At 40.3% G+C, this 27,075-nt stretch overlaps 1 pseudogene; it reads right to left on the minus strand.

The window, feature by feature from the left end:
• LOC149201122 (uncharacterized) overlaps positions 1 to 27,075 on the minus strand; it is a 127,510-nt pseudogene that overhangs the window by 54,859 nt on the left and 45,576 nt on the right.

Below are 27,075 nucleotides of genomic sequence, written 5' to 3' on the forward strand. Positions count from 1 at the left end.
AATAAGTTCCATCCAACCCCATTTCAGGAGTATAGAGATCCATTTTTAAAGGATCCCTTGTACATATAATCTTGGTAACATAATATTCATGAACAACCTTAAAAATATTTCAATTCCCAAGCTATTCGAAAAAACCTAAATGAATAATTTGACAACCAATTACAACAAAACATATACAAATAAAGTGTTGTGTCAGAATAGGCTATCTTAATGAGAAAAATGACTAAAATTCTTAGAACGATCATAACAATTGTGAATGGAACAACCACATCTTCAAAGAAAAGTCAAGTCCTTATTATCACAATATCCCATGTTGACCAACATTTCCAACAAGTAATCAATGTGAGTAACGGTAGCCTTTGGTATGCACCAAGACTATTGAGAATAATAGCATCAGAGTCACAACATTTGAATATGACAAAATAACAGGATCAGAGTAACAAAAAGAAGTAATAACAATATGATGGAGTGATAAAATCATAATCGTTGGACTAACAACATCTTGAAAATGAAAAAATAAAAAACATCTTAGATTTGGAGTATCAACTGCTATATTAGTTGGTCATCCTATAAGTATTTTTTAACACATTGCTAGTAGATACCTGAAAACAACTATTAATCCCTTCAAATGTGAGAAAAACTTAATGGGTTAGACTAACATGTAGAATTAGCGTACTTAAGCCAATAAGATAAGATATTAGATATTAATGAATGAGGATGATGTGAATAGTAAGGACAAAATGGGAAAAATAGTGGGAAAAATGTGCTAACAAGGATGCCGATTTTTGAACCTAACAATAATATGGTTATAGATTGTGTTTTGGTATTAAATTGATACAAGAAGTTGTAAGGATAGATTATGATAGTCAGAGTGCAACATTCTTGGAAAAAAAATCAAGCTCATCATTCAAAGACAAAACATATTGATGCTTAGTATCACTTTGTGCGGGATATAATTGGAGACAAGAAGGTGCTACTAGAAAAAGTGGACACTTTGAAGAATGTTTGAGATTAATTATCAAAATATATGAGCACCAAGAAGTTATCTTGGTGTAGAGAAACAATGGGAGTTATTTTCCTAGATTGTTGATCATGTACTCTTGCAACCTCCTGTATGCAAAGAAAACAAGTGGGAGAATGTAGGGTATGTGTTATATTCTTTGTATGACTATCCCTACACATTGTAAAATTGTGTGATGCATAGTGAGGGGGTCATTGGGGGGTGGAATCCCCACTTGTTTGAAGGGTTTATAGAGGGGGAAGAAGCCCCCCTACACGGGGTTTTGGGGTAGCATGGCTGTAGTTTTTTTTGGGTGATTTTTGCATATATTTTTTTTGGTTTTCAGTACACAAATTTTGTTAAAAGTTATTTTGTGGCACATGGTTATTTTTCCCATGGTTTTGTAGGTTCAATTAAGTAACTATGGTTTTATTATAATCCATGTTAAATGTATTGGTGGTTCATGGATGCCATGGGATATATATTTCATTGTAATACTGTAAAAAAGAATAAAGATTGAAAAAAATCTTGTTAGTTTCCTTGGTTTAGGTTGCTAGGATAAAATATATGAGTTAATATGTGAGTTTTCCATTGTATATTTTCTATTTTAACTAAGAATTTGTTTGCAACAATTAATTATACAAGGTCAAAACCTACAAAGGAACACTTGGAAGGCTTTGCATATAGTTGTTCCTCTTCCAATGGCATTAAAGCATTGTCAACATGTTGTACATGCTCTTCCCAAGATTTCTTGTAGATTATTATGTTATCCAAAAATAATAACACAAATATTCTAAGGAAGGGTTTGAAAATAGAATTAATCAACCTTTGAAATGTCGAAGGTGCATTTGTAAGTCCAAATGGCATAACCAAAAGCTCATAATGGCCTTCATGTGCTCTAAATATTTTTTGGGAAATGTTTTATTACATCATTCTGATTTAACGATATCAAAAACATGGATCCAACTTAGTAAAGAAAATTGATCCATGCAATTGGTCTAATAATTCGTTAACAATAGGAATAAGAATCATATATTTGATTGGAATTTTGTTGTGATGTCTGTAATCTAGACACCTACACCATGAACCATCCTTTTTTATAACTATCGCCACTTGTGAAGAGAAATAGTAATGGCTAGGTTTGAAGATGCCATCATCTAACATTTCTTGAATTATAAGCTCAATCACACTCTTTTGTGCATGTGGACACTTGTAGCCCTAATGTTATGTCGTACACTTTCAGGTTGCAAATTAAAAGCGTGGTCATGATATTGGGTAGGTGGAAGAACCTCAAGCATCTCTCCAAATAACTTAAAATGATTGTTGATAACCTTTTGGAGATCCACTTGAGCAATATATATATATATATATATATATATATATATATATATATATATATATATATATATATATATATATATATATATATATATATATATATAGATATAGATATATATATATATATATATATATATTATATACATCTAATGAACACAATTATAAAATTACACCGTGGTGTCCATTTTTTTAGAAATGTTTTCATGCTATTAGAGCTTAGCACTTTATTGGGTTTCACTTGATATCTATAAGCTTAATTTCCTTTCCTTTTTAGGAAAATATTATGAAAAGATCCTAAATATTAAGTGACATGGTTCCCAATGATTGTAAGCATTAGACCTTTAATACAGTATCAACAACACCAATTTGGATTGCAATCATGAGATTATCTAACAAATACTCCCCCATATTCAGTTTAATACTATGTCACTTCATTGAACAATTTATCATATTCCCATATGTAATCATTACTTGAATGTTTGGTGCTCGATACACAAAGTAATTAAGAAGTTTTTTGAGTTTGTAATTGATAGAGTTATGGGTACTACCTGAATTAATAAATATTGTTACCTTTTTTTTATATATCCTTCTATCTGGAGGGTTTATGGAGTACTAATTCTAGCCAATGTAAGAAAAGATATTATTAGAGCGGTCTCTTCTAGCTCTATAGCTTGTGTTGTTTCCACTTCATAATATTCTTCATCTTCACAACCCATGTAGAATAATTTATTCTCTATGTATTTATTACCCTTATTGTAATTTTTATCATAGTTTAAACATATCCATTGATACTAAAAGAAAAGATACAATACTTACCTTAAGTAAGGCCATCATTTGGAGTATATAAATGTTGAAAAATGCAATAGGAAAATCCTAATTTAATTTTTCGTTGAATTAAATTGTAATTCCATATCTCATAACAACTTGTAATAGTTAACTAAGTTGATTTGACTTAGTTAGCTCAGTTAAATGTGTGTTGAGAGTCTAAGTAGAGTCATGTAAAGTGTCTCCTACAATTAGGAGCACTAGTTGAGTTTATTTTGAGTTGTAATTATTTAATTCTATCCAAATAAGTTAAATTCAGTTAAACTAGTTCTAACTGATGGAGGAATTAGTGGGAGATCAGAAATAGTGGGTGTAACTAGCAGTAGTAGAGTGTAATCAACATCAGTAGGGTGTAAATTACTGTAGTGGGGTGCAACTTACTGCAGTTGGGTGTGACTTACTGTAGTGGGGTGTAACTTAGTGTAGTGGGGTGTAACCTACGATAGTAGGGTGTAACATGCACTAGTGGGGTGTAACCAACACTCATCAATAAATTGAAGATTCACTCATAATTGACTCATGCATGTCAAATCAAAAAAAGACCCAGTTGAGATTGGAATCTAGGGATAATATAATATCAATTGTATAATCATCCAAATTGTATAAGTGATGCATGCAATTAGAGGAAGGTCTATGAGGATTGTGCAATTCATAATTGTGGGATTTCCCAATTAAATATGGGTTAATTCCCAAGGGAACAACACAAGGAAATAAGAGCTTGGCAGGAAACAAAATTGGCTAAGTATTGGCTTGAGCTTGTCTGGGAAGCAGTGAGATAGATAGAGATAGTGTAGAGGTTGCTCAGGCTTGAGAAAAGCATTGTAATCTTCTCATATTTTCTGATTGATGCAGTATACATATAGCATGTATTTTTAGTTGCGACTTTCCCCAGAAAATCATTGTGTTATGTGTGATTGAATTCTTTCTCTTATACGCTTCATGATTTCATCGATAATTTATTCTTTCCTCTAATGAGTAGAGTAGATTCAAGTCAATTGTTTTAGCATATTACAATTTGTAGTTTGAATCTACAAGGAATTTCTACATGGTATCAGAGATGAAATCACTATAGAAGAGGAGAATATGAGTTTGTCTTTTGCAGGAGAAATCGAATTTGCAGTATGATACTTCAGAGCCAACAAGACGTCATTCTACGGTTCGAGACTCGAATATGCCCTGGTTAGTTCGAACTATATTACTTGGAAGGAAAGGATGGAGGTAATGCTGGAAGACAACACGCTTAAGGAATTCATAGACAAAGATATTCTTAAGACAACCAATGCTCAAGATCTAGCAGAGCCGAGAAAGTGTGTGGCAAAGGCGAGAAGGATTATCCTAGAAAGAGTTCGAGACCATATTGTCTTGAACCTCCACAGAAAGGAAACTCGAGTTGTAATGTGGAAGGCCTTGACAAACCTGTTTCAAAATAATAGTGACCACAGGAATATGGCACTGAAGGGCAAGCTCAGAAAGATCAAGATGGAGAAGGGTGACTCAATACCGAAGTACTTGACCAAGTTCACCCAATGTCAGGATGACCTTGGAAGTGTCGGTGTTATAGTTGCTGAAGATGATATGATGAGCCTAACAATTCTAGGTCAAGAGATGGCACAGTTACCAAGACTTAGTTAATGGGAGGGAGAAGCTACCAGAGTGGGAGAGATTGTTATCTAACTTGGTACAAGAAGAGATTCAGCAGAGCACCAAATATGGATCCTCATCCGAGAAATATGATGGAGAGAAATGTGCCTTAGCTAGAAGGGAAAAGAAAGGGAAGGGGAATTCATCCCATTCCAAATCAGATTCCTGTAAGGGTGACAATAAGAAGGACTTTTTGAAGATTAAATGTTTTCACTGGCACAAGTTGGGATATTATGCCACAAATTTTCCACACAAGAAGGCCGATAAGAATCCCTCAGGAGGAGAGGTAGGTGAAGCTCTTGCTTCACAATTCAAGCTAGATTTCACCCTCATCACTTGCATGGTGACATTAGTGATGGGTAGTGTGTGGTACTAGGATAGTGGAGCCTCATTCTGTATGACCGGAAGCAAAGAGTTCTTCAATCAATTGGAGGAGAAGGACCTCCAGATGCATATTGATATGGGAGATGATGGGAGGTATAATGTCATCAACATTGATATTTTTACCTTTCAAAGGGAGTCTTGTACTCCTCTTACATTAAAAGATGTCATGTATGTTCCAAGTTTGAAGAAGAATTTGGTTTCAGTTGCCATGTTGGAGGACCATGGCTACGATGTTATGTTTAGAAAGGGAAAGGATTTCCTTTGTCAAGTAGCCTCAGAACAGGTGAAACAGATCGGGGTTTGGGTTAATAACCTCTACAAATTGGATGGAGAAGACTGCACTGCTTTGGGCACAAAAGCAGAGAAGGTGCAGAGCCGAGACATCTGTGAGTTGTGGCACAGAAGATTGGGTCACTTGCACCATAGAGCTTTGAAGATCATGCAGCAAATTTATACAGGACTTCCCAAGGGCACACTAGAGCAGAGAGATACATGAAAAGGGTGTACATTGGGGATGTACACCAAAGCTTCCTTTCATGATAAAGATAGTTAAGAACAAACGATCCTTGGTTGAGTTCACTGAGATGTGTGTGAACCATTCTGAACAACCAGGGACATGTATTATGTAATATTTTTTGATAAATTTTCTCGTAAGTGCTAGATTTTCTTCAAGCAGAAGAAATATCAGAAGATTGCTAAATTCTGTGAATTTATATCACTTGTAAAGAAAGATACTAGCAGGAAATTTAAATCTCTTAGAAGAAATAACAGTGGAGACTATTTGTTGAATGAATTCAAGATATTCTATGCATCAGAAGGACTTTGAATAGAGTTAATAGCACCTCATGACACACAAAAAAATGGGGTGGCTGGAGGGAAGAACAAAGGTATTGTGGTAGTGACAAGATAGATGTCACATGATCAGGGCCTACTGTTGCAATTGTTGGCCATGCAACAAAAACAACTATTTATTTGAAGAATAGAAGTCGTCATTGAATTCTTGGGATGAGTACACTAGAAGAAGGATTTTAGGTAAGAACCCAGATGTGGCACACTTCAATATCTTTGGTTCATCAATCTACTTTCATATTACCAAGGATGCACGAAAAAATCTAGAGCCAACAGCTGAGTTGGGCATATTTGTGGGGTACACTGATACACTTGACAACTATCGAGTGTACCTACCATCCAACAAGATGACAGTGGTTCATAGAGATGTGAAGTTCAATGAAGAAAATGCTATGAGATGTTCCCTTGAGTGGGAGCTTCAATTACATGTAGATGAGAAGCTTTTAGCTCCAAAGGAGAAACCTCAGAATGATGTGGAGCAACCACATGCAGAGGAGAAGAGAGTGGAAGCAACCACTTATGCAGAGACTTCCAGAGATGGAAGGAAGCACACCAAAGAGGCTAACAAATTGATGCATGATGTTAGAGAGAATGTGGGATCACTCACATCACATCGCAAGCAAAGGAGGTCACCAGATCGGTACATTCGATACATGTCTCTAATGAGCGAGAGTGTAGAGGTTGATCCATCCCCATTCAAGGAACAAGTGTAGCAACCAGTATGGGTTGAACCCATGGTTGAGAAGTATGACTCTATTATCATAAACAATGTTTGTGAAGTGGTCCCAAGACCAACAGACAAGTCAATGGTGAGTTTCAGATATTTTTACAAGGTAAAGTAAGCATGAGATGGGAGTGTGGAGAAACATAAGACCATATTTGTGGCTAGAGGATTCTCTTAGATGGATGGAATTGATTACGATGAGACCTTTGCTTCAGTAGCAAGGTACTCTTTAATTAGATATATTCTAGCATTGTCAGTGCAAATGGGATGGAAGATACATCATATGGACGTAAAGACAACATTCCTCAATGACATGATTGAGGAAGAGGTCTATATTGAGCGGCCGGAAGGATTTGAGACATTCAATAGAGAGTCACATCCATGCAGAACAATGTAAACTTTGAAATGGGAACTATAAACTCAAAATGGGAACTCTGGCCAAAAAACACCAAAAAAACATCAAAAACAATGCTAAAAATGAAAAGTGTGTATACTGGAACGATGGTTTTTTTTTTGTAGGGACAATTTTGAACATGTTTTAAAAATGGAAGTGAAAACAAATTTTTTGTGCAAAATATAGCTTGAAAATGAAAAAGTGATTATATTTGAACGATGATTTTTTTTTAGGGTCAATCTTCAAAATTTAAAAAAAATGCTAGTAAAATGATCCAACAACATAAAAATGAATCATAACTTCTCATTTAACACCATATGGAAATCAAAAATTTTATTTCAAGATACGATGCATACATTAATTAGATAAACTTTCTTAAATAATTATTCAAAATCACTCATATTTTCTTGCACATCATCAGAATTCATATCTTCAGATGAGTGACTGGATGCTGACGAACATGTTCCATATTATTCTCTTTCATCAACTAGTGCCCCATTTGAGTCCACATGCATGCCCATCATTTCAGGTTTCAAAATTCTTCTAGATTTACGACTGGTTTCAGCAGACTCCCATCTCAACACTATTCCTTCTGGTAACAACCTTTTCAGAATCTCTATCATCTTGAAGTGAAGAGTTCCCCTCTTTGTTAAATTGAAGTCATAAACAAGTATGTCAACATCCTCCAATTCCAATATGTCTGTGCGGTGATGATTTATATTCATACCCTTTCTTTTTCTCTTTCCACCATTTTTTTTTTAACTACCATCTCTGGCTTATACACACCATTGAATGGGTGTGTATTTGTGGCATACCAATGTACTTCAACACTTGTAACATCCTCATTTTCTGTAAAGACCTTTATAACTTTAGCAACCTAGAATGGATAGCCATTGAGATCTCCATCTGCTAGCACTACAATCATGCAACCATCCTTAATATCCTGTACTGAACCCCCTGTAAAGGTCTTCCATGGCTTCACATTGTGCACAAGATCTTCTGGAACCAATATACATCTCTCTTTCCTCTACCTGTGAAGAATTAATGATACCTTGAGATTGTTACTATTCAACAATGTTTATTTCCTCATGTGCATTCGACACATTTTGTGGCCAAAAAAATGGATTTTTCAAAGGTATATCTTCATTTGTTCTTGTTGAAATGATATCACTTTGATTATTGAAAAATGACTCCCACCAAACTGAATCAGCAATGTCAAAGTACTCATATGTATATCTAATACATTTTTTAATTTCTTCTAGGCAATCAAAATAATTTATATCTCTGTTTTGTTTGCATGCATTATGAACTTCACCAACTGATTGTAATAACAATATTTTTGATGAAAATATTGGATGATTTGGAATGAACTTCAAAAATTGCAAACCTGATGACGGTGCCCATTCTATAGTAGTTGAATACTTCTTGCCCCATATTAGTGTTTTCCCATCAATTTCTTTGATACGAAATTGATGTTGGAAGCTAATGTCATTAAGTTGTTCAATGCATTTCCCCCCACCATATGATCCCATAATAAACCTTTGCATGTCAATAGTTTCTTCCAACACATCAAAAGTAGGCTCTGGCATGTATGATTTCTTAATACATTCAATTAATGATGGCGATCTCCCAGCTTCCTTCCTCCTCAATGTGACTGAAAAATCACTGAACATCTAATCAATATGGTCATGAGTGTGCCCAACAAGAAGGAAACCAACCTTTACCTTCTGAAAAATTCTCAATTCAACAAGCATGTTTAGATATCCAAAAACAACCTGATTTTTGTTTTCACGACAAGTGTTGTCCAATTATAGATACAAAACTTCAGGAAGATTACCAGACCAATGAGAAAGCACATCATGAATTATGGTTATTGTCAGATTTGCATCATTATGAATATTTGGACCTGTGAAGTACACCTTTGGCAACATTTTCCCATTGAAGACCATACAACCGACCAAGTGATACTAAATAAAATTTTCCTCCTGTAAATTTTTGGGTGTGCGAACAAAATGTGGTAAAATTGTTTTCTTCTAGTTCATACCATTAATTATCAAACCCAAATATTTATTCGGATTATCATAAAACTTCTTTCGATGCTTGTACAACTTTTTCCGTTCATTTGTTTGTTGTTCACGATGCTCCTGAAGTTCTCTGACAATTGAATCTACACAACATAAAAGAAAGCCATTAAGAAATATGTTTTCATACTTGATGAATATACAATTTTAAAAGTTAAAGTTATGAATGCCTACCTCTTTCTGACCCTTCACATTTGTCCCTTTTTTATTTAAGGGAAGCACATGTACTGCAAACCCCCATCCTTGTCTTCTTAGGAATACGGACATTGTTGAATTCTTTCTTCCATATCTTCACAATATATTGATATGTAATAAATTGGCCATGTCCCTCAACACCTTCTGCATATTCTTTATATAAGTTGTAGATTTCGCGTCTCGAAAAATTATCTGGAATATGTATTATTTCTCTATTTGGCATACACTCTCCATGCTTTGAAAAGAAATCTTTCATCCATGACATTGCAATGTTTGATAATGGCCCAAAATGTCTTTTAAGACGTACTTCAAAATAAAATGTGGGATCCTTTTCCAAATTTTCTTGAATTCTCGAGAGATGAAAATTCCCAATCGAATGAAACATTTTGAAAGCTTTTCTACAGATAAATAAAGTCTTAATATGATAATCATAACCTGACAATGTATATTGCATGCACCCAGCTAAATATGAATTTTGCATGCTTTTATTCATTGAAAAATATCTCTTCCTGATCTCTAATGAAAATTTGAAATCCATATGTTTCAAGCAATCTTTTTGGAAACATTCACTTGAAATGAGTGTGCTGATAGAACTTCTTCTCGTCAAATATTCTGCTCTACCCCTTGTATAACTAGAACATCTTGCATTGATACGAAAAGGTATGCTCCTACTCCTCGATACAATATTTCTCGGCAACATCTCCATCATTAGATCATCATTTGTATAAGGATTTTCATCATCATTAAGAGGAATTTTATCCACACTATGATCAACTGTGCTTTTAAAATACTGAATTGGAGGATATTCTTCATCGTTCCCTTCTTCAGGGCCACCATCATAGTCCATAGAATTTGGACTCAATGGAAAATTTGACTCAATGTTTATTGGATATTCTTCCTCATGTGCATTTTTCAGTGCTACTCTCATAGTCCATAGAATTAGGACTAAGTGTATCATCCTGTCCTTCATCACTGCTACCTTTATACTCGTTAGAATTAGGACTAAGTGCATCATCCTGTCCTTCATCACTGCTGCTCTCATAGTCCATAGAATTAGGACTAAGAGGACATTGTGACACTCCATTCTTTTGAAATTCATCATCGCACTCTTCATCATTGTTGCTCTCATAGTCCTTAGAAATAGGACTAAGTGGACACCATGACACTCCATTCTTTTGAAATTCATCATCCTGCTCTCCATCATTGTTGCTATCATAGTCCTTAGAATTAGGACTAACTAGACACCGTGGCACTCCATACTTTTGAAATTCATCATCTCGCTCTTCATCAAAGCTGCTCTCATAGTCCTTAGAATTAGGACTAATTGGACACCGTGACACTCCATACTTTGAAATTCATCATCATGCACTTCATCGCTGCTGCTCTCATAGTCCTTAGAATTAGGACTAAGTGGACACTTTGACACTCCATTATTTTCAAATTCATTATCACGCTCTTCATCGCTGCTGCTTTCATAGTCCTTAGAATTAGGACTAAGTGGACACCGTGACAATACATTCTTTTGAAATTCGTCATCATGCTCTTCAACACTGTTGCTCTCATAGTCATTAGAATTAGGACTAAGTGGACACCATGACACTCCATTCTTTTGAACTTCACCATCATGCTCTTCATCACTGTTGCTTTCATAGTCCATAGAATTAGGACTAAGTGGACACCGTGAGACTCCATTCTTTTGAAATTTGTCGTCAAGCTCATCATCACTACTGCTTTCATAGTCCTTCAAATTCGGACTAAGTGGAATCTGTGACTCTTTATTTATTTGAAATTCTCCATCCCCTCTTTCATCAATGCTGCTCTCATAGTCCTTAGGATCAGGACTAAGTGGAACAATTGACTTTCTATTTATAGTGGAAGAATTCCAGCTATATTCATCCATATGAATAGAGTTGTTACGCGATGAAGATGTTGATGCTGTATAAATCGAAACTTCACTATTAGGACAATCCATCCCTTTCAAATAGAAGATGTTGAATGATACAAATGGAGAGTCTCCTAAAGATATTATATAGCTTAGAGAATGAAATTTTCCCTCCAAAAATCCCCCCCCCCAAAAAAAAAATTTCGCGAAAATATTTCCCTCCTAAAAGTTTGTGAGATTTATTTCACTTCATTATTTTATTCTGCAATTTAATGAAAAATGTAAACTAAATTTTTTTATGAAATAAATCATTAAAGTTAAAATTGTAAACTACAACTTCTACCTAAATTATTTTAATAGTCAAAGTATATAATATTTAATAAACGATTGAATGTTTTTTTTTTAATTTTTATAATACATTCTGAAAGAAAATAATCCCACATTCACCCTGCTGTAAAACAATTCCATACTGTTCACTTTATCATATTTTCATTCATCGCCATAAAAAAATTAACATGTTAAAATTTATTAAAACTAATTAATCCCGCATTCACCATACAGTAAAACATCTCTGTAATTTCACCTATATATTCCATTGTCACTGTTACTCACATTACATCAAGGTTTTCTGAAGTTCGTTGAAAGACTTGGAGCGAATTTGTGGAGCAACTACATTGGGATGAATAACATATTCAATGAAGAATTCTCGCAATTGAAAGGTCAGTTAATTTTTTTTCCTTGAAATTTCTCATATTAAATTAGTTTAACGAAGTAGATTTTTTTTTCTAAACTTAAAATTTTTTGTCAACCAAATTAAAAAATATTTCCACCATGAGCATGGTGGGCCCATGGCAACCCCATCCTACAATCGGCCGACCAGCAGATTTCTTTTTCTAAACTTAAATTTTTTTGTCGACCAAATTAACAAATATTTCCGCCGTGAGCATGGTGGGCCCAGGGAAACCCCATCCTGCAATCGGCCGACCACCCACTCCCTCCGCACACCCTTCCGGCCCCCTCCCCAAACTCAGCCACCCCTTTCCCCCTCACCCCTCAACCCCCCTCCCGCCCCTCAACCCCTATCCCACCCCACCTCCCTACCCCCCACGGCCCCCTCACCCCTACCCGGCCCCCCTACCTCACCCCCCTAACCCACCCCCTCCCTCCACCCGGCTCCCCCCTCCCCCCTACCTGACTCCCCTCGCCCCCCTACCCGACTCCCCTCTCCACCCCCCTACCTAGCCCTCCCCCTCACCCCTCCTTTCCTCCCCCTCACCCTTCGTCCCCCCCTCCTCACCCTACCCCTTCGCTCCCACCCCCCCCCCCCTTTACGCCCTTGTTCCCTCCCCCTCACCCCTCCTTGCCCTTGCCCCCCTTCCCTCCCCCTCACCCCTCATCCCCCCTCCCTCCCCCTTACCTCACCCTCCCCGCTCTTCCCCCCTCACCCTACCCCTTACCTCCCTCCCACCTTGTCCCCCCCTCCATCCCCCCTCACCCTCACCCTACCCCTTCCCCCCTGCCCTCCCACTCACCCCTCGGCCCCCCTCCCTCCCCCTTCCCTCCCCCTCCCTCCTCGTCTCCCCTTCCTTACCCCCTCACCCTACCCCTTACCTCCCCCTCTCCCCTCGTGCTCCCTTCCCTGCCCCTCTTCCTCACCCTCACCCATCCCTCCTTCCTCCCCTTCCCTCCCCCACCTATCCCTTGCCCCTCCCCCTCCCCCTCCCTCTCCCCCTCTCCTACCCCTCCCCCTCCCTCCTTCCTCCTCCCTCCCCCTCCCCTTCCCCTGCCTCTCACCTCCCAACCTCCACCCCCTCGAATGGCCACCCGGGTGCACCAGCAGGCCGTCGGGGTGGCGCGCGGTGGGCGGCGGCACCCAACCCCACACCACCCCGGTGGCCCGCTAGCCCACCTAGGGTGGCCATTCGATTCCCGGAATCGGACGACCACCCAGGACGGGCTAGGGGGCCGCCGGGGTGGGGCGCTGCTACCCACCCCACGCCAACTCGGCGGCCCGTCGGCCCGCTCGGGGTGGCCGTCCGATGTGGGGTAGGGTGCGCCGCCCACCCCACACCACCCCGCACAGGCCGGCGGGTCGTCGGGGTGGCTGTCCGATGTGAGGTGGGTGGCGGCGCCCCACCCCGCGCCACCTCAGCGGCCCGCCGATCCGCCTGGGGTGGCCATCCAATTTTGGGACTCAGACGGCCACCACGGGTGGGCCAGTGGGCCGCCAGGGTGGCGTGGGGTGGGGCGTGGCCACCCACCCCGTGCCACCTCGATGGCCCACGCCCCACCCCGTGCCACCCTTGCAGCCCACTGGCCCGCCTGAGTGGTTGTCCGAAGGGGAGAAGGGAGGGAGGTGGGGGTGGCAGAGGGGAATGAGGGAGGGAGGCGGGAGTGGGCGGGTGGGAGAGGCGGGAGGGGGAGGGGGAGAGGTGGGTTGGGGAGGGGGGAGGAAGAAGGCGAAGGGGCCCGAGGGAGGGGCGGGTGGGGGAGGGGGAGAGGGAGGGGCGGGTTGGGGAGGTAGGAGTAGGCAGGGGAGGGTGACCGAGGGAGGAGCGGGTGGGGGAGGTGAAGGGAGGGAGGAGGGGTGGGTTGGGGAGGGGGGTCGAGGGAGGGGCGGGTTGGGGAGGGGGGAGGAGTGTTATAGAAATTTTTGGGCACTACAACCCCAATCATAAATGTCCATAAACCAAGGGCTCTTAAGTCCCTAAAAGTGTTGTTCCAACCTCTAAAAGAACAAGGTCAACTGATTACATCTTCTCCTAGAAGTTCACCATGAAAAACTACTCAGAACTGGTCAAAACTAGACCATCTCACCTGCTCCATGGTCAAAGTGCACTGCATCCCACCTAAATACACACGGGAGGTGTGATGCATCTTGAAAAGCCCTTCTATGGGGTGCGATGGGAAAGAGTGGACAAATGGCAGGGTCAATATGCAAGGTGGAGGATCATGGAATCTTCTAGAAACTTCTCCTGTGACACTTGCCTCTTTGCATTCGCCCAAGGATGAGTAAGAGATCATCAATCTCCAAGTGGAATCAAGAACTATCAGAGAGAGGACACTAATCAAATCTCAAAAGCTGACTCACCACCCTTACAAACATCTATATATGGATCCCTCATCCCAGAGATCCAGAGGCTGGAATTTTGTATCTTGTAAGGAAGTGTTACTAGTTTCTTGGTGCAACATCATAGTATTGGGTGATCTAAGCTTTTCGTGAGGTGAAGAAGGGATTTCTTGCTGAGAGGATGATGCTGGGTCAGAGCAATTGGTTGTAATCCTCTTTGCTATTCTTGATTATTAATAAAGCTATTCAATTTTTCCTCCACATTCTTGTATGATTGATGATATATGCATTTGTGTGGTCAATATATATCTGGTCCTATATTGTTTATGATAATAGATCTATGTTCTTGGATAGTGTTATGCTGCTTTGATTCTATAGGTGCTCTTTGAATCTAGGTAGACAAGGAAGCGAGTGGCAAAGATCTATCAGAAGGGAGAGGAATCAAGCAAGGAACCAAGCGCAAGACAGAGGTTGGTCTCCTTTATTCCCCTCTATCTATTTCTCATAAAGGAAAACGAAAGTAGTTTTAGTTTGTTTGTTTCTAAGGTAGCTACCAGCCTTAGTGGGACTAGCAGCTCTGCATAGACACTAGATTTCCTGATAAAAAAATGGCGACTCCGCTGGGGAGCGAATAGATTGTTTATTTATCTACATTTGTTTACTTTAAAAACTTACAGACGGAGCATGAAGTCAAGCCAGCTAGCCTTCGAACTGCATTTGCTATGCAAGTGCAAAGTAGATTAATGCTGCTTCAGTCTATCTCCGAGTTTTGTTTATGAACTTAACAATCGATTTACAAGCTCTCTAATTTCCCTTGTGGTGGCTCTAGTAACCTCTTTAGATCTACCCCTGTGATTGATTTACTGATTACGACTTGCTCGGCCTAAATCCCTGAATTGAGCTGTAAACTGTGACCCGGAACCCTGTTGAAGTCTCGTCCCTGGACCATCACACTGTCTCTTCTTTGGATTCTAGATGCATCGCACTTCTCGAGTGTAGTAGGTGCGCTGCATCTCTTTTTCCCTGTGTTACAGGTGCGCTGATCAGACAAGGCCTCTTCTGCTCTTAGATTTTGGTTTCTGTGTTCACTCTTTTCAGCTCTATTCAGGAGTTTTGCTGCCTGTAGTCAGTACACCTCTGTTGAAACCCCCTTCCTTGCCATTATTCCACCTCCATTGTGCAAAGAACTGTAAATGTTTTTATGTATTTTGAGCCATTTTCAGTTCTCTTTTACAAAGAAGTAGCGTAATTGAACTGTTGTTTCTTGATTTGAAAGTGTCGCAAGTGTCATTTTCAGTCATAGAAGAGAATCCGATTGTTCTTGATAGTCGATTATACTGTTGCTCTTGTATTTGATTTGAATTAGTAGTTTTTCAAGTGTTGAAAGCAAGTTTTCAATTCCAAATCACAAAGTGTCATCATTGTCTTCATTTTGTCTTGAAAAGAAACTTGTTAGTAATGTCGCTTTGAAAAATAATTCAGATTTGCGCTTAGCTTTCTTTTTATCATTCACACATTAAGAAGGCTGAAAACAAATACATGCATGTGCATTTGCATTTAGACTGTTTGTTGGTTTGATTTAGGACAGTGCATATAGTGTGTGCTCTCTGCTCTATGTTGAAAGAATATCATCTCTCTTTCCTTAGTAGCTAGGATTGTCATTGCAAAAAGAAGATTAAATGATTGTTTGTCATCTTAGATTGCATTTTAGGAATTGTACATCTACATCACGCGGTGAACCTAAAAGGAAAATTTCTTAAGCAAGATCAACTGTAAAATAAATTTAATGAATCTAAAAACGCTTTGGAATCTAACACACAACATTTAGAAGTCTAGGCTAGAGACATATTCCAACATCGTAAAGCCTGGTAACTGTTGTTTTCATTGTTGGTTGGGTGATTCCTCCACTTTGAGACGATAAGTGCCAGTACGGACTTGTGCTCCCACGTACCGTCGAGTATATATTGGGAGACCACAATAGACTTTATCCTTTATCCATAGGAAGCCGTGTCTATCGCCCTATCGATCGCAATGCACTGAACACAGCATTCGGGAAGATTGACCGCCGTACCGTAAAAAGTATTCTACAGTTTTGCGATTGGTTTGGTAATCCTTATGTCTAGATTTCCAGAGCAGTCTCTTTCATTCCTTTTCAGACTCCTTAAAGGAAAAGGTCCATCTGAGCACTTGTCACTTCAGGCTCATTAAAAATCAAAGGCGACTAGAGTCATCTTTTGTTTTTTCTCGACTCTTAAAAATTGAAAAAACAAGTTGTGTCAAAGCATTTAAAATTCATTTAATTCGGAAACATATTTCGCCTTATTTTAGTTGATCGAGTAATCTGCAATCATGGAAGAAAGTTAATTGAAACCTCGTCGTTTGCGGAGGCTTACGAGTCAACCGTCTTTGTCTCTAGAATCGAAACTGTTACGGACAAGGCGAACTCGTTTAACCGGTTCCAAATCCCTTGGTAAAGTTAGAACAAGTGTTCCAACACCTTCGGAGACTCCGGTTACTCCAAACATTTTTGGTATCCCTGCCTTTACAGAAGAAGTTCAGCAGCCACCAAAGGACAGTAGAACTGATCATAGTGTGAAGGAAAACACTTGTATTACTGAACCAACTCCATCTACAGCTGATTCAGAAGGTGTTATTCCCCAAACATCTGTCGCTGCAGATTCTATACCTTCTTCGGTACCAGAAATATTTTACGGACCTGACGGTCTACCTCTTCCGCCTGGTCTGATTGCTATAGAAGAGATTATGGAGGATCCTCCATCTAGTACTCCATTTCAATTTGGAGTCGGGATCACCCTATATCCTTCTTCATCAGAAATTAGTCTATCATTATCGGAAGTTCCTGTAGAATCGCTAGGCAATCTTTTGGATAGACTAGAAATGTCTGAACGACCGTCGACATCTAGGACTGTGTCATCCGACACAGCAACGACAGAACTTCCTCTTGTCACTCCAACAATGTTTGCCGACATACCATCTGTCCCAACTAGCTCTCAATCGATAGAAGGGGCCCACTCAGGGGCTATTTCGACCGTATGGTCCGTTCTTGTTTGTTCATCCGGAATAGTATCCAGGAACTCTTATGTTGAGTCTCAGCAAATTTATCCTTCAGGGTGTCAATTTGGGCAGTCCAGTTCTCAAGGACAAACAATTCCTTTGAGTATCAGATTACCGCCGTATGGGGGGGCAATATACCCTTTTATTGTCTCCTCTGGGAGGACAACCATACGTGAGTTCACAACAAAATTCAGGTTATGCTGGAATTACATCTAGCGGTTGGGTGCCAATACTGCCTCAACAACCAAGAGTTGTATATTCGATGCAACAATGTTTACTTATGTCAAATATACCAACTACACCGGCTATTGTGATGGTGTCGCAAGTACAAGAGTTCCCTGTTGTATGCCAACCTCAGGTTTCTCAGGTTGTAATGCAACAACCTCTTGTCCCTGTGACTCAACCACAATCGCCAATTAGTGGAATGACACAGGCCCAGACGGGTACAATTACCCCTCATCTTGGTCAAATGGCCAGTATTGGACAACAGCACATGGCTTCACAACCATGGCTAGTACAATACCAACAACCGCAATTCCAACAAGTATACCAAGGATTTGAGCAACAAATCTTTGCAAATAATGGGCAGTCGTATATTCAAAACGGTCAAAATCAACCATTCTACAATGGTTATGCCCATCAACCTTACCAAAGTTACCAGCATCAAATGCATTATGCTGGTATGCAAAGACCAACTACTTAGGCATTTCCGTCTTATCCTGGGTATGCTTCACCATACCTGAATCAACAGTTACCCTTCGTGGCGAATTTAGAGTTACCAGATCTAAATCGGCTAACGAACAATCCAATTTCTTACGCCCCTTGGTGGCCAGTGATTCCGCATAAACTTTCGTTAGATATTCCTAAATTTAATGGAAATCTGGGTGAAGACCCCTCGAATCATGTGATAACATTTCATCTGTGGTGTTCATCAAACACCTTAAACAATGATTCGATTAGGCTTCACCTTTTTCAAAGGACGTTAACTGGTCCGACAGAAAAATGGTATATCGAGTTACCTAGAGCTTCGTTTGACAACTTCAGTACCCTAGCCACAACCTTTTTAACCCATTTTCAGTTACCGATAAGGTACGAAACAGGAACAGAACTTCTTACCAATTTCAAGCAAACAACGGCCACTCACATATTCGATCATATTCGACGTCGTCGTAGAATGGTAAAAACATATGTTCCTGATCAGCATTTAGCTGAATGGTTTATTAAGTCATTATTACCTTCCATTATAGAAGATGTGGCAAAAGGAGGAGTCATCACTGAAGAGCAAGTTATTGTTCGTGCGCAATATTTAGACTTGATTTATACTCAGTCTGGCACGCTCTACGATAAAATACCTGTTGCTCCCAGACCAGAATTTTCCGTCCCTCCTCCTCCTAAATCGAACAATGACTCTCATGCCGGCGATGGCATGATTGGTATGACAGACACGAAATCGACAAAGGCTACATCTAAAAAGGCCCGTAAGATTTCCAGTCAAAATTCAAAAGAAGAACTTCTCGCCTCGGAAGTAAATGCTGTCTCAACTGATAAAGGCAAAGAAACCAAGCAACCAGGAGGCAAGAATAAAAACAAAGGGAAGAAGAAGAAACAGGAGGAATCATCACCTGAAAATTCTTCTGCAAACCCTCTTGGAGATAGGAAACCAAAAAGTCCATGCTTAATATGTGATGAGGATCGTTGGACAAGAGATTGTCCATATAAAGTTGAGCTTAGAAAATTCTTCAAGAATTCAAAAACCTCGACAGTATTGACTGATCCATTTCCAAATCCAGGGACAAATCTGGCTGCTAGTGAAAATGCTTCTCCATCCCAAGTGCTAATGATGTCGGTTTCGAAACAACAAAATGATGCTTTGATATCGACAAGGAATAAAGATTATGGGAATCCACAGTTTTCGAACAACAAGGATAAAGATCAACCTAGTAATTCGACAACAACTTCGACAGAAGTTGCACCGCCCATCATTCCAGAGCTAACGATAAAACTGCCAAAGGGAGTAGTACACAAGTCGACATTTAATCCTCATGCCAGAGCAGCATAGCATTATAACATAGTGGAAGATCTGGCCCAACCGCCATCTGCTATGTTGCCACTTGAGGTACTGCAAAATTGCCCATCCCAAAAGCAGGCTTCATTATCAGCTATAGGTGGGATAGACCCAAAGGATTCTAATCTTGTGTCCTTTAATCATAAAGGATATGATCCTCAGTTACCAACTCAACTAGCTTTCCTCATTCAGGTGAAAGCCTCAACAAAACTGTTCATAGAACAATTATTGATGAGGGGGCATCTACATGTATTATCTCGATGAGTTGCTGGAAAACTTTAGGATCTCCAACCTTGTCACGATCTTTGACGACATTAAAAGCATTTGACGGATGAACATATACCCCGTATGGTATTCTAAGTAACTTGCAAGTTGAACTAGGGGAGAAAACAATAGAAATAGATGTCGAAGTAATGGACAGAAACCTCGATTACAACATCCAACTGGGAATACCATGGATATATGCTATGGCTACAGTTGTGTCCACCTACTTTAGGAAGATTTCATTTCCTTTTCAAGGAGGAATTACAATCGTCGACCAACAAACATTTCTCCCCAATAGTTCCCAAGTTACGGGAAGCATTCTGATGATCCATGGAAGCCCCCATTCGCTTCAAAATATCGGAGTATGCCTACTAAAAGACCCTATATTAATGGGGACTTTTGTCCTCCCGCCTCCAATCAATCTGGCGGAAGTGGCGACGGTAGGAACCTGCAATATAATATCTTTGATTCAAAAGATCTCAGAAAACGATATTAACATGGATCATCCGCAGGTATTGCCTCCAAGCCTAATAGAGATATTGTAGCAATCAATGTTTTCGGCATGGGAGGCAGACCTGAATCAATTCTCATCAAGCATTTGGGTAGATAGGTCTAAGGAATCTGACACCCCTTCAGATCCTTGGTCGCAAGTGCATTACACCGACGAAGGAATTGTTCAGTGAATGATAATTGAAGGGGTGCCATGGGAAGATTACCACCATCGTTCCCATCTTCCGAATTGTCAAGAAGATACTCCTGATGACCTTCATCATCCTTCAGTTTTTTATTTCCTATCAAATACTGTAAACACAGTGGATTCCGAGCGAAACTTGTCCATATTGAAGTGACTATCACCATAAATATCTCGACCAAAACGGATGTTGTAGAGGATATTTATGTTGGCAAATGTTGTTCTCCTTCAGAACTGGAAATATATAGTGCTCTTTTTCGCGAATTTAGAGATGTCTTCGCTTGGTCATATGATGAAATGCCAGGCATTGACTCGAGTATAGTTGAACACGAAATCAAGATGTATCCAGATGTCAAACCAGTATGACAACGGCTACGGCAGGTGCACCCCAATAAAGGCAATGCCATCAAGGCAGAAGTTGAGAAACTTCTCCATGCTGGTTTTATTTACCCGGTTCCTCTAACCGATTGGGTATCGAACATTGTTCCTGTAATGAAAAAACAAGGAACAATTAGAGTGTGCGTCGATTATAGGGATGTAAATCAAGTTGTCCAAAAGACAACTACCCTACACCCTTTATTGACCAGATAATTGATGAATGCGCTGGATGTGAAATCTTTTCATTTATGGATGGATTCTCCAGGTATAATCAAATAAATATCCACCCACAGGACCAGTCAAAGACTGCATTTATTTGTCCATGGGGAACATTTTCATATTGCAAATTACCCTTTGGTTTAAAGAACGCAGGGGTAACATTTCAGAGGGCAATGAATTATGCCTTCCATGACATCAAAAACATCATTCAAACATATCTCGACGACCTTCCGGCTCATTCGTGAAAGCGGACCGATCATCCGCAACATTTGAGAGTGATATTTCTACGTTGTCGACACTACAAGATACGACTCAATCCACACAAATTTGTGTTCTGTGTCAATTTTGGTCGTTTGCTTGGCTTTGTAGTCTCAAAGGACGGGATTCGTCTCAACCCATGTAAGGTTCAGGCAATCATAAATTTTCCTCCACCTTCAAATTTGCTTCAGATTCAGAAACTCCAAGGGAAAGAAAAATTTCTGAGGAGGTTCATTCCAAATTACGCCAAACTTGCTAAAGGTTATTGTTAACGGGAAAAGTGTCTATTCAGAACGACCCTATCCCACTAAGGTGTGACAGTGACCTTAGAAACAAACAGAGAAAACTACTTTTGCATTCTTCTTTATGAACTATAAACAAAGAGAAATAGGATGAACCAACCTGTGTCTTGCGCTAGTCCTTTGATCCAATCTCTTTCCTCTTTGACAGCTTCCAGCCACCTGCTCCCTTACTTTCCCAACTTCACTAGATACCTGCAAGATCACAGAAGAAGGAAACTATACAAAGACATGGGTTCATACTTATAAAAAGCTTAGGATCAGATTTAAGCTAAACATACAAATGTAACAAACATCAATGATACACAAGCATGTAGGAGAAACTCAAATAGTTTTATTGATATAACAAGAAGATCCAGGAGGAGTTACAACCGATGATTCCTGATCAAGCATCAACCTCTCAGCAGAGAAGCCCCTCTTCACCTCCAACAAAGCATAAATCACCCAATACTCTGATATCTATCTCAAAACCAACAGCAATTCTTTGCAAAGTACAATATTCCAGCCTCTGGATCTCTGGGATGAGGGATCCATATATAGATGTATGCAAGGAGGATGAGTCAGCTTATGATTTGACTAGTGTCTTCTCTCTGTCAGTTCTTGCTTCCACTTGGAGACTAAGAGCCTCTTACTCATCCTTGGTCGAATTCAGTGAGGCAAGTGTCATTGGAGAAGATTTTGGAAGCTTCCATTGTCTCTCCACCTCGTGGAATGACTTTGCCACTTGTCACTTCCCGCTCAACGCACCCTGGTAGTGCATTTAGGTGCGTTGCAACACACCTAGCTAGTGTATTTGGGTGCTTTGCAACGCAGCTAGCTAGTGGAGCAGTTGAAATGATCCTCATTTGACTGATTCTGAGCAGTTTCTGGTGGAGAACTTCTGAGAGAAGCTGTAATTTGTTGACCTTGTTCCTTTAGGAGTTAGAACAACACTTTTAGGGACTTAGGAGCCCTTGGTTTATGGACATTTCATGCTTAGAGCTGTAAGGCACAAAAATGTCTATAACAATTGCCCCCTAAAGTATGAGGCCGTTTATTGGGTGAAATGCTTTATTAGGAGGATCCGAAGTTCTTTCAATGCTGGGAGGAGACCTGTAATAAGATACAATACAATACATTATCTTCATACTGTTTTCATGATCTAGCTGAGGCGGGCATTCCCATGCTCAGCTTTATAAATTCATTTTCATGTACATAGGACAGACAATCGTCTGATGGTAGACTGATGATTCTGGTAGAGTCATCATCCTTTTGGTAGGATGATTATCTGTGCTGCAATGCTGTACATTTCAATGTCTTTATTTTCCTGAATATATATCGCAGCCCGGATGGATGAAACTAGATCCGGGGTCTTCAATCTTGTCCGATCTTCACTCAAAGTACAAGTCGATCCATGTGAGAAACGTTTTGAAGTCGAACATGGAAAGGCATCGCTTGATTACCAGTCAATGATGTAAACTATTAACAAGCGCGAGAGGAATCACCGATAATGATAATGACCCTCAAGGTACTGCAGTACAATTCACGTGGTGTGAATAAAGGACTTGGCGTCAAACACCATGCAAAATCTTTCGGTCGAAGGTCATTGATGTATACCTGTTGCCGGAAGTGAGAAACTTGCCACTGAGGCATGCAAGCTTCAAAGTACTGAATGGGGTGTTCCTAGATCAACTTCTTGGATAATGAGCTGATGTCGACAAGAAGCGATCCGTCAAAGGAGGGCCTTAATGAATCCCACATCAATGACATGGAACGGAGCAAATGATTTTGATGGAGGTGAAAACGATCTGATGATATATGGTGATGGCGGTCATGAAGGAATGAAGTATAATGTATGGTAGTGGATGGGACACAGGTGACTTCTCTGGATGACTTCTCTTGAACATGTCGGCGACACTTATGTGATGGTTTGGTAGCATTTACCCCAAATGTGGATGGTATGGCGTGACCATGGTGATGTGACCGGTGAATGAAACAACCCAACCCGACTCAGGCACGGAGTGGAAGTGTCATGTTCAAGAGCGACTTGCTACCGACAAAGTTTCTTTGAGTTTTCTTCCCAATTTTTCCCCAGTCATTGCTGACCAGTACCTCTTTATTTTTGTCAAGCTTGAGGAGGATAACATATGCTTGTTCTATAATTTTCCCTTCGGGCAAACCCATCGCTATGTTTTAACGAGCCTAGCGATAGTGAAACTCGTTCTTGTCTAAAGACAAGTTTGTCGCTATTTAATCTTTTTAACTAACGACAAAGATAACTCGGTCCTTTTCATTTTTAGAGAGTCTGAAAAGGTACGTAAAGGTAACTCCGGAATTTCTTTTTCATCATCTAATCCCTTAAGTCCGAAAAAGTATAAAATAATACAGAAGGGATGAATTTTCGATCGTTTTAACGAGCCGAACAAAACAAGCGCTCGATCTTTTTGTGCAATAATCCCTCAGGTCCAAAAAGATTAAAATCTAGAGGAGGGATAGCACTTCCTGTCGCTTTAACGAGCTGGAAGGCCAAAACTCGGTAATCTTTTCATATTTTACGAGTCAGTTGAAAAGAGCTTAAAGAAGACTCGTCTTTTGAGGAACGAGTGATAAAATGGGTAGCAGCTGATTCCAGGTAAGGTTTGGAATTTTCCAATCACGGCAGTGTCACAAGGATGGCTAGTGAAATCACTCTTCGCAGCTGTTCCTCAAAATGGGTAAAAAATCAAATGGAGGTGAATGATCGGCCAAATGAAAAGTGGAGGTGACGGTGCAAACACGACCAAGGCTTTAATGGCTGAAATGCTTCATTCACGGTGGTTATTTACCGGGGATAGTTCATTTTTTAACGAGCTTAAACGCGAATTGAAACACTTGCTCATATCTTATGTTTATTTTTTAACGAGCTTGAACTATGCGCTAAAACTGCTCGATCTTATGTTTATTTTTTAACGAGCTTGAACTATGCGCTAAAACTGCTTGATTAGATGGTCTTGTTTTGATTTTTACCATAGATAGCTTTGTCCTTCCAAAGATCGTACTGTATTTTCAACTGCTTCATCAAACTAGTTAGAAATGAACAACATTTGCTTTGAAAACGAGATTAAAACGCTAATATTTTACTTTGAACTACGTAAAAGTAATTAAAAAGTGTTTTTTACCTCTCATTTTACCATTTCATTTGAACTTGGTTTGTTGGAGCTTTGGAGGTGCTTTCCCCCTCGATTTTCATCAATTGATTTCGGGAGGTTCTGTGGACGATTCTCGGTGCTGTCTGGACCAGGTAGGAGCTAAACCTGAGCTCTTTCATTTCATGGTTTCCTTTTTGCATTTTGTGCCTTATTCCCTGCTTTTCTGAGCCCCTGGGGTTTGAGGGATTCGTTCTGCCATCAACGCACCCTCAGTACATCGAAACCTGCGTTGAATGCTGGCTTGTATGAAGGCAGTTTGACATTCAACACACCTAGATCACTGCTGCAAGTGCGTTGGGCGCAGAAAGGGAATTTGTTGCACAATTTTTCATGGAATTTTTGCCTGTTTCTCACCAAAATCAGGACCTAACTCTTCTCTTATTTGTTTTTTCAGAGATCTTGGAGCAAGATGACCCTTACATGGCGAGAACGAGAACATGAAGAAGAGGACATGATTGCCCTACATGATCCAGTTACAGTGAACGCGCTGCAGAACTATGGCTTGCTGAAGTTCTTCCGCATCTCTAGCATGAGACAACAGATTAACTTACTGCAGTATTTGCTTGACGCCTGGGATCCTATCAACCAGGATTTCCAGATTAGGGGCAAATCTATCCCCTTGACTACAGTAGACATCTATTTCTTGACTGGCTTGTCGAGGCGGGGTGCCCCCATCTCTTTGTCAGGTTCGGCCCGAGGAGGCGATTCTGTGAGAGATTATGTCCGCCGGTATTGCAGAGAAGGATCTCAGCCGAGTAAAGATGGAAAGATCATCATCCGTGATGTCACTGACAGGTCTCTTAGGACTATCCTGTTTACTTTTGGTAGGATGGCCGGTAGTGCGTCTCTTCATGTGGCCAACAGATCTTATATGCAGCATGCCTTGGAATGCCTTCAACCGAAGGTGTTCAACTGGTGCGATGCAGTACTTCTTGTGATGAAGGAACAATTGACCAAGATAAAGAACGGGAGGTTGAAGAACTTTGGGTACGGTTCTATTTTGACCACTTTGCCTTGGAGAAGATACCACTGATGCAGCCGCAGTACATTGCACTTGACTTACCTTCTCCTACCGAACCACGTATGCAGAGATGGGTTGACCATATGTCTAGGCATGCTGGCCAATCTCAGATTTCATTTTCTGATACCTTCTTCAGGTGGTTTGATCGTCAGGAGATGGTTTATGCTGAGTATCCATATGCTGGCATGGACTTACGGGGTGATCCAGATTTAGTACTGCCGGATGGCGAGCAGTGGGGTGCTATTGGTAAAATCTCTGACCATATTGCTATTTACTGTTTTTGTTTATAATGTCCTTGTGCTTTGTTCTATCAAGACTCTAATCAAACTCATGTGTACATGCAGATGTTGGTCCTGTTCGTCCAGTAGTTCGCTTGAGAGTACCAGCTGTTGCCCCAGTAGGAGAGGCCGCCGGAAGAGCTATTCTTCGCGACCTCGATGTGGCCGAGACTCTCACAGCTTTGCAGGAGCAGGTTGAGGGCCTCACTCTTGGTATACCAAACGTGAGGACTGACGAGCTGCCTTTATTGTTACAACGACATACTACTGGTGTGCCCAGACGATGGACTCGTCTCTTACGCATGATCGCACAGGCTGTGACTTGCTATCACGAGCATCATTAGATTAGGGTGCCCCCTAGCATTTTGAGTTTTTGGGTCACATGACCGATTTTGTCTTGGTTGCAGAACATTATATGTAAACCATAAACAGCTATATATATTTTTTATTTTCGGAGTTTTATTCTGGTTGAGTTATATGATCCACATGTAAAACATTGATGATGTGTTTCTTTTTATAAATGTTGCAAATGTCTATCTAACACATAGTTTGCTAATGAGTCGGTTAATGTGTTTAAGTTTCTGGAAATATGCTGGTATTGAATAAGATCAAATTGTCTTTCCAAAATCTTAACCCTTAGGAACATGCGATAAATAGCTGGGTTTCGGACGGAATATATACCATTGAGTTGTAGTATTACGAGCTATGAGTCTAGCCTGACAATTAGTCGGCGTATACCATGAGTGATGGCATCAAAGACAAGTTCTATCAACGCGCTATACTCAGCGTATTGTTCATTGATCGACCAATACATACACCTCTGAAACTTACTAACTCGCCGCTTGGATCAAAAATGGCCCAGGCTGCGGAGGACAGGTTCCGCGAACTACGACTCGCTCCGTCGGCATATCCAACACATGGCTCCAATGGGTTTGACATCTACAATAAATGTAAAAAGGTGGATTACTCGACCAAAA

This window comes from Pinus tabuliformis, chromosome 2_1 (genome assembly GCF_031772625.1).
Source record: "Pinus tabuliformis cultivar Carrire ecotype Pingquan chromosome 2_1, CPIR1, whole genome shotgun sequence".
NCBI lineage: Eukaryota > Viridiplantae > Streptophyta > Pinopsida > Pinales > Pinaceae > Pinus > Pinus tabuliformis.